The 12,375-nt window shown below is 31.8% G+C and overlaps 1 protein-coding gene across 1 annotated transcript in view; it reads left to right on the top strand.

The window, feature by feature from the left end:
• Positions 1-12,375, top strand: part of LOC114328052 (uncharacterized) — a 314,894-nt gene that overhangs the window by 27,455 nt on the left and 275,064 nt on the right. The gene's annotated exons all lie outside the window — the stretch shown is intronic.

Genomic DNA, 12,375 nt, shown 5'->3' with positions numbered 1-12,375 from the left:
TGTAGTTTTGTGAATCAAAACATTTTGTTCTTTGTTCATTAGTTTGTATTTAGTAGGTACCCTAATATTACCACATTTACCTACTTTATTATTACCTACATTATACATATTCTAATTACTCAAACATATGCGTGTACCATCTACATAACCTATATGTATCTCTGCCTATAATGTCATTTTGCTTCACGTTTACTGTTACATAAAAAGAATGAGGAAAATATTACCAAAGAATACAGGGTGAGGCAAATAAAGGGCCTATTAGAAATATCTCGAGAACTAAAGGCAACAGAATCATGAAAATTGGAATAAAGGGGTTTTGAAGGATGATCTATTAAATGAAAATATTTTCATTTCTTTGCAACTTCCGGTTATACCGGAAGTTGCTTATAACTTCGTTTTTTTTAAATGGGACACCCTGTATATTTCTACATTTTTGGATTCTCTTCGATGTCTTCTTTCCTAAAATATGAGGTTTTGTAATATTATACAGGGTATTTTAGAAGATAATTACGTTTTTTTATTAATTTCGTAGCAAAATTAACACACTGTAGAATTGTATTAGTTTGACATCTAAAACTCTACTTACGTTTAAATGATTTTTAATATACTCTACTATTGTTAAGAATCATTAGTATAGCTAAATTTTTAATTTTAGTATACAGGGTTGGTCGAAACACGGAATGAGTATTTTCTGAGTTTTCTTAAATGGAACACCCTGTATTTTAGTATTGTAATGAAATGATATTTTATGGTACTTTTTTATTTTTTAAGCATTCCCTATACCTAACTGCTTTAATTTGTGCTTAATTGTTAATCGCACCAACAATCTTAACTAAGTAGGTATTTCGGTACCTAAACCATTATTGGTAATTTTAAGGACCAATCTGGATTAATATGTATTTATTTCTGTAAAATTATTTGGGATTGAGTATTTTCACGGCCAACCTAATAAAATTTTACGTATTTTTTGTTGCAATTAATGTTTAGCTTGAATCACCAATAACTCACAAATTAAAGCAGTTAGGTATAGGGAATGCTTAAGAAATAAAAAATTACTATAAAATATCATTTCACTACAATACAAAAACACAGGGTGTCCCATTTAAGAAAACTCAGAAAATATTCATTCCGAGTTTCGACCAACCCTGTATACTAAAATTAAAAATTTAGCTATACTAATGATTCTTAACAATAGTACAGTATATTAAAAATCATTTGAACGTAAGTCGAGTTTTAGATGTCAAACTACTACAATTCTACAGGGTGTGAATATTGCTACGAAATTAATAAAAAAAAACGTAATTATCTTTTAAAATACCCTGTATAATATTACAAAACCTTATATTTTAAGAAAGAAGACATCGAAGAGAATCCAAAAATGTAAAAATATACAGGGTGTCCCATTTAAAAAAACGAAGTTATAAGCAACTTCCGGTATAACCGGAAGTTGCAAAGAGATGAAAATATTTTCATTTAATAGATTATCCTTCAAAACCCCTCTATTCCAATTTTCATGATTCTGTTGCCTTTATTTCTCGAGATATTTCTAATAGGCCAGTTATCTGCCTCACCCTATATATAGCTCCGTATAGGTATATTCATAGAGTATTCGGAGAGTTATATTCGTTGGTATTACACTTAACAGTTCTAAAGTCTTCATCGCTGTCTTCGTCTATTACAGGTATAACATCTGTATTGTCAAAGAGTTTTGCAAGATATTCTGCTGGCTTGATGATTTTTATAGAATATCTTTCATGCCATAAATATTATATTATGGCAGCTACATGCGAACAACAGAACAGCCTATGGTTATGTTGCCGTTTGCGCAACTCGCATCTACTATACTTATACAAGACATAGATCGTTTAATGTTTTCCAAACCATCTACATTTGGCTCATAATGTAAATAGTCCACGATGTATGCTTGTCCCCGTTAGGTAAATTATTCCGATTCGTTTTTTTTGAACAAACTTACTCAAAAACAGGTCCTTTAAACAAATTCACAAGGTGCCGCTATACCGCGGTCGGAAAATTGTTTAAATAATTTTTTAAACGAATTCAAAAAATCAATTTTTCACTTCGGACAAATCTGTTTTAGATTCTCTGGATCAACCTGATCAAAAAAGGTCTCTTGTGATCTTGCTCTAAAATTGACTGTTGTCGAGTTACACGCGATTTAAAATTTGAAAAACACGAAAATGGCCATTTTCAAGGCTTAATAACTCGATTAAAACTTATTATTAGGAAAGTCAGAAAGTGACCAAATCAAAGTTTAAAGCCCCCCTACAAGAGTCTGAAGAAATTTTTATCGTTATTTTATTACTAACTATTAATTTTAATAATTAAAAATGAGCGCTAAGCACGTATTGAGGCGATCGTCCGCGAGAGAGATGTACAATTCATTGGACGTTTTAAAAAAATATCGGTAAAACAAGTATCGATCGAAGTCAAAAATACGTTTTAAAAAAATAAAAAAAAAGGAATTTTGAGGTATTATGTGTACACTTGACCTATGGGTCTATAAAAATTAGAGGTTTGTTAGAAGCCTCATAAATTTTTTAAATTAATTGCAACTTAACTAAATAAAAAAAATAGAAGAATTGACGTTTTTGTGGAGGCAGGGGGAGAGGGTGGTGGGCTAAAAATGCGATGAGTCTTATTTTTTAATCACATATAAAGTACAAAAATAAAAAAATATTTAGGCTGTATCGATCTCAAAAAATATCAGTAAGCCGGCAAAAACCCCTATATAACTTAAAAAAAACATTGTTTTTGTGGGGTTTAATCGTATTTTGCCCAAGTTTTGATAGTCCTAAAATACTCAGTTATTTCAAATTATACATAATCAATTAACAAAACCTTGAGTTGATCTATGTTACAGTCTATAAAATGGAGAAAATCCCCAAAAACCCTCTAAAAATAGTTTTCCGGATTTTTCAAGATGGCGCAGGTGACGGAAAAATCTAAAAAAAATCATAGAGATAGGTTTTGATAAAATACATGAAATGCAAAATTGGACCTGCAGCCCTCTCCAAGAAAAAGTTATAAGCTTTAAAAAAGTTAAAAAAAATTTGAGGTTATGTACACTCGACCTGCGGGTCCATAAAAAATGGACAGGTTTTGTAAAAGTCTTAGATACATGAATGAATTTTTTGAAATTTTTAAATCAATTGCAACCCAACTAAAAAAAATTAAATCTAAAAATCTACCTTTTTGGCTGTGGGGGGAGGGGTAAGGGGGGTGGCGAGCTAAAAATCCGCGTTATCTCGTTTTTTAATTGCATAGAACGTAAAAAAATTAAAAAAATTGAATTCTGGGAGTGCGGGCATTTTGCCTATCTTAACGGGGGGTACCCTTTCATATCAATCCAAGCGGTTCTTTAAAATTTAGAGGTTTTGCAATATTTTACCGTTAAAGAACTTACACTCCTGGCCAAAAAAACCTGGACACCTTAATAATAGGTCATTTTTGATGTCACGTATCTCCTAAACCTGTGGTCCGATTTTAGTAATTTTTTTAATATGCCTTATTCTTTGACAATATCGCTGTGATAATATTGTTGCTAGACAGGTAAATTGTCATTGTATACCGGGTGTATCAATCAAACTGTGTTTTTTTCTCAAAGTTCGCCACACCCTGTAGAATATTCTGGCATTTATAAAATACTAAAATTAAAACCCAGCTATAGCCTCATGTTTTCTAACATTCTGTTTTTGATTCCTTCTCTTATGTTGGATAATAAAAAAGTTAGGTACTTTAACAACTAGCCATGTTTTTCATCAATACAGGGAGATTTTAAATAAGTATAACAAACTTTAAGGGGTAATTTGAATGAAAAAATAATACAGTTTGCTTTATAAACGTATGTTCGCAAATGCTTCGTTTCCAAGATACGGGATGTTGAATTGTTTGTAACAAATTGATGATTTATTTATTGCTCTAAAACCGGTTGAGGTATGCAAATGAAATTTGGTAGGATTTAAGAGAAAGTTATTGCGCATTTTTGACGTACAATTAAAAATTGTGTATTCACCATTGGCGTGCATACGGGTCATACTACCCGGTCTTGTTACTCGTATGCACGCAAATGGTGAATATAAAATTTTTAATCGTATCAAATTAATGAGGTAATGAGGTATGCAAATTTCATTTGCATACCTCAACCGGTTTTAGAGCAATACATAAACCGTCAGTTTGTAAGAAAAATTTCAACACCCTGTATCTCAGAAACAAAGCATTTGCGAACATACGTTTATAAAGCAAACTGTCATTATTTTTTCTTACAAATTACCCCTTAAAGTTTGTTATACTTATTTAAAATCTCCCTGTATTGAAGAAAACATGGCTAGTTGTTAAAGTACCTAACTTTTTTATTATCCAACATAAGAGAATGAATCAAACAACCAAATGTTAAGAAAACATGAGGCTATAGTTGGGTTTTAATTTTAGTATTTTATAATTGCTAGAATATTCTACAGGGTGTGGCGAACTTTGAGAAAAAAACACAGTTTGATTGATACACCCGGTATACAATGACAATTTATCGGTTTAGCAACAATATTATCACAGCGATATTGTTAAAGAATAAGGCTATAATATATAAAAAAAATCACTAAAATAGGACTACAGATTTAGAAGATACGTGACATCAAAAATGACCTATTTTCAAGGTGTCCAGGTTTTTTTGGCCAGGAGTGTATTATACGTGATTTTCTAATGCCATACGGACAAAATATTATGTATAAACCATACCTTTTTAGATTCATTTTATAATAATTTAAATAAAGTTAATAACTCCGAAAATGATTCCGTAATATTTATTGGGGCAGTACAAACAAATTGTTAGGTACTTTATTGATTATATGTTAGTATTGTTAACGTCAAGCGAAAATTATAACCTATAATATGGTATTATCATAATTTAGTGGCGGCATTGCTACCAACTCGAGCGAAAAAAATATGGGGGGTTTATACGAGACTATTCGATATATGTAGGTATTATTATCGCAATTTTAGTAAATGCTGTTCTGTAAAATATACATGTACAAGAATAAGAAACCGCTAAACTTTTTTTTATAAAACTCCAACAGGAATCTTATGATGATTGCTATCTGATCAATCAATGATCAATAAGCAAGTTAGTTCTATTTACAAAATATTACAAAACACTTTTCTAAGGTCATAGTCAGCAATAATCCTTAGGCTCTAATACATAATAGTACCACTAGCTAACGTGTACACTCTTGCCGCATTTTTCAATGTTTTTTCACTTAACGCACTTATTTAACTTTTAACACTAACTCAAACGGCTTCGATCTCTTAAGTCCTCTGATCTGGTTGGAGTTGTCTAGGAGTTTGATGGCCCCGAAATTCACATGATTGGAGAGCCTTTGTTCATGACTCGCGGCAAACTTACTTATTGTCTGACTAACCGTATGCATCTGGAGGTCTAGATTAAGAGAGTTGTTTATTTAAAAACAATTTGTTATAAGTAGACAGCGTGAATTTTTTTTTAATTAACCAGTACATCTTTCTGAACTTAATTTATTAGTCTTTTTTTTAATATGCGCTTTCCAGAGTAGCTTTGAATCTAAATATCATACCCAAATATTTGCCGTATTTGCCTAAGGTATTTGGTTTCTATTAATACTGACTGGGACATGTTGTTCTCTTTTGTTAGTAAAATTGACATGAACAGATTTTGTTTCATTCAATTTGATACACCATCGTCTGGTCCAGATGTTAATTTGTTTAACAGAGTTGTGTAGCATAGTTACTTGCTTCCTCGTGGTTTTGCCGACTGCTAGAATGCATATGTCGTTTGCAAAGGTCGCAATTGTGTTAGGCTCTATTGATGAAATATCGCTGGTATAGAGCAGGAATAGCACTTGCCCTACGACACTTTCTTGTGAAACTCCAGCTTTAACTTCTCTTAATTCTGAATATGCTTCCTCATTTTTAACTCGAAAGTATCTGCCGGATATATATATAATTCTAGGAGATCAGAATATTGTTTTATAATCTATGGTTAAGTGGCTTTCTCTAAACCCAAACTGATGATTAGGAATTAGATTTTTTAGCTGTATAATTTGTTTTAGTCTCTTCAAGAGTAATTTTTCATATAATTTTGACATGACAGACAACAGTGAAATATACCTATCCAAAGAAGCTTCTTGTGGAGGTTTTCCCGGTTTCAGTGTCATTAAAATTTCTGCCACCTTCCGTATTTTTGGTACGTACTTTAGCCTAAAGGAAGCATTTATAATATGAGTTACTTTTATTACAGATCTCCTTGGAAGTTGCCTTAACACTTCTCTAGTGATGAGATCAAATCCTGGAGCCTTCTTTGGGTTTATGTTTTCTTTTATATCCATATAGGTATTGTACTTCTTTTTGAGTAACAGGGCTAATATCCATTTCTTCTTGATCAGGGAGCTCCCAGTTTATTATTTCTTGTTCTTCATTTGGTTGCAGAGTATGTTCTAGGTGATCAGAAAACCTGTTAGCCTTTTGTATATTGATTCTTGCTCAGCTGCCATTAATATTCCTAATTGGTGGATTCTGTAAGATTGGCCCTTTTAATCGTCTGGCAGCCTTCCACAGTGAGTAGGTAATCAGTAGAACTATAATTTGGTAGTTCACTTAGGTAGATGCTAAGCGATTCGAAAAAACCGCTAAACGCGGTAAAAATGAGAGTCGCATACAATATTCCAGTTACAAAAGAGCTGATATGAATATTACGTAGAGCAAAAATGTATTTTCATTTTGACGGAAAATAAAACTATAGTTTTATTTTAAAAGATGCATTCATACTATTTGTTAAATTTGAAGTAAAACATGCCACAAAAGAGCCTCAAAGTGCAAACTTTACCAAATGTACTCTTTTATGGCGCGTTCTGTTTCAAGTTTAGCACAAACTATGGAAAAGTTTAGCACACACTATAAAAATGAAACAAAAATTTTATTTTCCATCAAATGGGGGAGTCAATAGAGTTTTTGCTTATGACAAAAATCGAACAAGATAGAACTTTTTGCAATTTCATTATGAAATATTTAATAAGCAAGCTATCAAAAAGTTCTACTCCAGAAGTGTATGCTTCATTTTTTAGTAAACAAATGAACTGCGAGATTAGTTGTTTTCTTAGATACCACGAAGACATAAATCTTAGAAAAAAACTGACTTGACCATAGAAAAGTTCAGAAAATAGTACACAAAAAATCGTTTATAAAGATTTTGATAAAATTGATAAAATTTGATATGTGATGGTTGGGTTTTAGATTTTAGAATATACAGAGTATTTTATGAAGAACAACTTTTTTTCGTAAAATTGATAATATAGAATTTTCCCAATATGATTTCTAGTTACGTAGACAGTAGACATACCAACTGTATAAGAGATAAAGAAAATTTTTTAATGGTAATGCTATATTATTCGGATTCAGCATAATCAAAAACAAAATAGAAATATAATCGGTCAAAGTGAAATGATGAATTCAACGACATTTTTAAAATTATTTAAACAAAACAAAATGATATTATTTAAACAATTAATAAACAATTAGCAGCTAAATTTATAAGTAGAACTTTCTACTTTAACATGTATATAAACCAAAAATTTTTTTAAAAAACTATAAGCTTGTTTGAATTTTTCTGAAACAATGGATGTTTTCGTTCTATATTGACTCCCCTAAAAATGAAAATACATTTTTGCATCACGTAGTAGTCATATTTATCAGCTCCATTGTAGCTGGAATATTGTGCGCGCCTCTCATTTTTACCGCGCTTAGTAGATTTTTATTCTTGTATCAGGAGTTTTTCAAAGTTTTTCATAAATTGAATTTATGAAATTGAATGTATAGTGCAGTCACTGAAGGTTTTTACCTCCGATTTCGTTGAACCTCCATCAATTTTCATGACAATTCGTGAATAATTAGAGGATTCCTTAAGGAACAAAGGTGACATGATGCCAACTTGCGCTTTTACCCTTTGAGTAGATGCTACCCCTTCTTGTGGGTGAAAATTATTTTATTAAAAATAATACCACAAATCGATAGAGGGCAAAATTCTAAGCAAAATTTGTTATATACAGTTAATAATATACACCAATACTTTTTGAGTTATTAAAAAACAAAGATTAAATTTTTTTTCTTAAAAAAATGCATGTGTTAAATTTGTTTTCACTTATGTATCAAAAACTATAAGCTTTTACAAAAAATCTAACAATAAAACACTGAAAACATCTGTTTTCTTACTTCCTGTGTTTTATTGTTAGATAAAATGAACTTCCATCAAGTAACGGTCGAATCCATCAATTATTTTACAAAAAAGGTATTATGACCAAAACTGAAGACATAAAAATTTAAATACACTACTCACTTAAAGAGCTAAACTAATGTTAATTCAAAGTGAGGTATGGGTAATTGAATCTATTATTTTTTCGGCTAGTACTCAAATCTAAGTATTCAAGCTTAAATAACAGGAAAACGATGCATTTTATATACCTACCTAAAGTACCTACCTACTTGTCAAAATACTTTGGAATACCTATCAAATGCGCTCTAGGAGAAGTTCATAGCATCAAAATTAAACAAGTTATGATGAAACTAAGAGAACCCTTTCGAATTTTTTAGGAAAAAGTTAAAAATAAAACATACGACATTTGCACAAAAATTTAAAAATTTATAGCAATCCTTACAAGAATTTCTTTATATTTGAATAAGTAATTATTTCAACAATTTTGACTGGATACGAAGTTACAATGCATATTTTTGACTATTTCACGAGACTGTTTTTAACTGATAAAACTTCATAACAACGCATCGTTTCCTACTGACAAAACTCCTTAACGACGTGATTTCTCAGCGACAAAATTATGACAGAGCTGTCACGAAAGTGTTTAGTAATAACAAATAAATAAAGATTATATTTCGTTGATATTGTGCATTAATTGTCTCGTGAAATAGTCTTGTCGAATATCATTCGAGAGAAAATTATTTACCGGCAAAATTTTCTCCTGGTTTCATTCAAGTTCGTTGCCTTTTGGTAATTTTCGCTCATGAAATTTTGACAAAATCACTCGACTGACGTCTCGTGATTTAAGTCAAAATTTAATTCGCTAAAATTGCCAGGCAACAAACTTTCATACCAGTCGAAAATATTGCCGTCAAAATTTTCTCTCTTGTGATATTATATACGAAAAAATGGTTTAGTAATAATTATTACGATAATTTTAAAAATTATAATTATTATAATTTTTAAAATTATCGTAATTTTAATTTTCTTTTAATAATAACTCCAAAAATACTTAATATACGTAGAAAATAATATATAACCAAATTTTAGCTTTTTCTATGTCAAATATTGTACCTGTTTTACTATTTCTATAGGGTAAAAAATAACCGAGATAGAAACGTTTAAAACTGAAATTTTGCTTCGAGAGCTATGTAACAGTATGCAACCAGGGCCATTTAACCTTATATTTAAAAAAAGTAAGCGGTTTAATAGATTATGTTCAACGTGGCCTAATAGCACTTGGAGTTAACTTTCAAATGGTTTTTAGGTAAACTTGATATAGTAAAAAATTAAAGTTTTAAAAGGTAAGTTTTGAAAAATGTTTGGAGGATAAATTTTAATGCTATCAACTTGGTCGGGGCTTATTTGATATATATTTCTAAGTACTTTGACAAATGTTTAATAAGTATATGTTGTAAAATGCATCATGTTCTCGCGATATAAGATTGAATACTTACATTTGGGTACTCGCCGAAAAAAAATTTACATTTAATTACCTATAACTTACTTTATAGAATAAGAGCCGCTATAGGTGAAATTTCTTAATCATTTTAGGCACGACGGGACCCTATAACTGAAATAGTAGAACCTAAAGGAAAATGTTTGAGCACTGTGCCGTCACTTTTCAGTGGCACATGCGTCTACAGTGGCGCATCAAACTTTCCACTTATGGACGGGATACATAAATTAAAAAATACCCTCCCTCATTACCAGAATTTAATTTTTTTCATTTTTTTAAGTTCCATCTGATTAAGACATAAGATTCATCGTAATTTTAACCCACCACCCCCTTCTCCCTGCCCCCCCATCAAAAATTTTATTTTTCGATTTTATTTTTTTTGGTGGGATGCAATCAATTTTAAAATTTCAAAAAATTCATGCGCGTAGCTAAGGCTTTTATAAAACACGTCTATTTTTATAGACCTGTAGGTTGAGTGTACATAACCTCAAAAAAATTTTAAAATTTGTTTTTTGGAAAAAGGTATATAACTTTTTTTTGGGGATAGCTGCAGATCTAATTTCTTCTTAGTCTTGTGTATTTTATCAAACACTATATTTCTAATTTTTTTCAGATTTTTCTGTAACGCTGGTCACCTTCAAAAATCCAAAAAACTGTTTTTTAAGGGGGTTTTGGGGGATTTGAACGTGTTTTTCTGATTTTTAAATATTCTAAAGGACTCAGTTACTTCAAGTTACATATGACCTATAAAAACAAAATTGATTTGATATATTATGAAGTCTATAAAATAGGGAAAATCCCCCAAAACCCCCCAAAAAACAGTTTTTCGGATTTTCGAAGATGGGGAAAAATCTGAAAAAAATTAAAAATATAATGTTTAATAAAACACACAAGACTAAGAAAAAATTAGACCTGCAGCTATTCCTCAAAAAAAGTCAACGGATTTTAGTTTGACAATCGATAATACGATCCGTACGATGCGGATCAGTGGACGCGGTTACATAAGTTTCTGTACAAGGCAAACTAAAATCCGTTGCGTACGATGCGTCCGATGACGAGGATAACCTACAGCGAATGGCATAAACTTTCAATACAGTGACGAAGAACTACAACATGAAAATATCAACAGCCAAGACAAAATCGCTGGTAGTGTCAAGGGAACCCATAAGATGCAAATTAGTAATTAAAAACGAACTAGTTGAACAAGTCTCGAGATTCCAATATCTGGGAACCGAAATATGTAGTTATGGTGATGTTAAAGAGAGCGTCCGAAAGCAAGTAAATAAAGCCAATTACGTGTCAGGAGGTCTGAGGAATGTCATCTGGAGAAACAAAGATATGAGTCTGGAAGGGAAAGTACGCATATACAAATCATGTGTAAGATCGATCATGACGTACGCGATAGAAACAAGATGTGACACAGCAGAAACCAAGAGGATACTGAGAACATCAGAAATGAGAACGCTGAGGTCAGTAACTGGGAAAACACTGAGAGACGGAATAACGAAAGACAAAATATGAGATCTCTGTAACATACAAGATATAGTACGGTGGGGAAGACAGAGACGACGAGAGTGAAATCAGCATGTGACGAGAATGGACAGCGCGAGAATAGCCCGTATAGCCAGGGATTCGAAACCAACAGGCAAGAGACCAATAGGAAGGCCCTTTAAAAGGTGGCGAGATAGCTGGCAGTCAACATCACAGCTACGAATACAAGCTCAAAATCGGCAGGGAATAGGCCAAGAGGCCTATTATAAGAAAAAGAAGAAGAAGGTCTTATAGTATTTAGTGAGCTTAAAAAACCGTATTTAGTGAGCTTAAAATAAAAAGAAGGGGAAAACTAGATTGCAGAAAAAAGAAGAGATAAAAATGGGAACATGGAATGTGAGAAGCATCAACGGAAAAGAGGAAGAACTGGTAGAAGAAATGATAAACAAAAAATAGAAATACTAGGAATAACGGAAACGACGATGAAAGGAAAAGGTCTTAAGCAAATACACAAAGGATATTGGTTACTTTGGGAAGGAGCGGATACAAAAGAGGGAGCAAAAGAAGGAGTCGGGATAATAATTGCACCGAATAGACTACAACACGTTATAGAAGAAACATATGTTAACCAGAGAATATTATCGGTGAAAGTGAAACTGATGGACGAAGAAATATGGACAATAATAACAGCCTACGAAGTAAATGAAGATGCAAGAAAGGAAGAGAAAGATAAATTTTTCGAGGAGCTCCAAATGCAAATTGATAATGGAGAAGAAAACATAATTGTAATGGGAGATCTAAACGGTAGAGTCGGAAACAACAACAGCAGAATAGACGAGTGCATGGGAAAAGAAGGAGAAGAAATACTAAACAGAAATGGTGAAAGAATAATAGAAATATGTATGGAAAACAAACTAGTTATAACAAATACAAAATTTAAACATAAAGAAGTACACAAATACACGAGAGTACAAGACAGCAGAAACGAAAATCAGCAGATCAGCAGAAAACGTGAATAGATGAAATCAGGAAAGAAGTCGAGAAGAAGGGTTTGATATTGGAAAGTGCGAGAACCCTAACGCAAGATCGGAAAGCATGGAGACTACAATGCCAAACTCAACTCCACCAGCCT

The sequence above is a fragment of the Diabrotica virgifera genome, chromosome 6, assembly GCF_917563875.1.
Source record: "Diabrotica virgifera virgifera chromosome 6, PGI_DIABVI_V3a".
Lineage (NCBI taxonomy): Eukaryota > Metazoa > Arthropoda > Insecta > Coleoptera > Chrysomelidae > Diabrotica > Diabrotica virgifera.
Note: the sequence above shows the minus strand (reverse complement) of the source record. Positions and strands in the feature narration are given on the sequence as shown.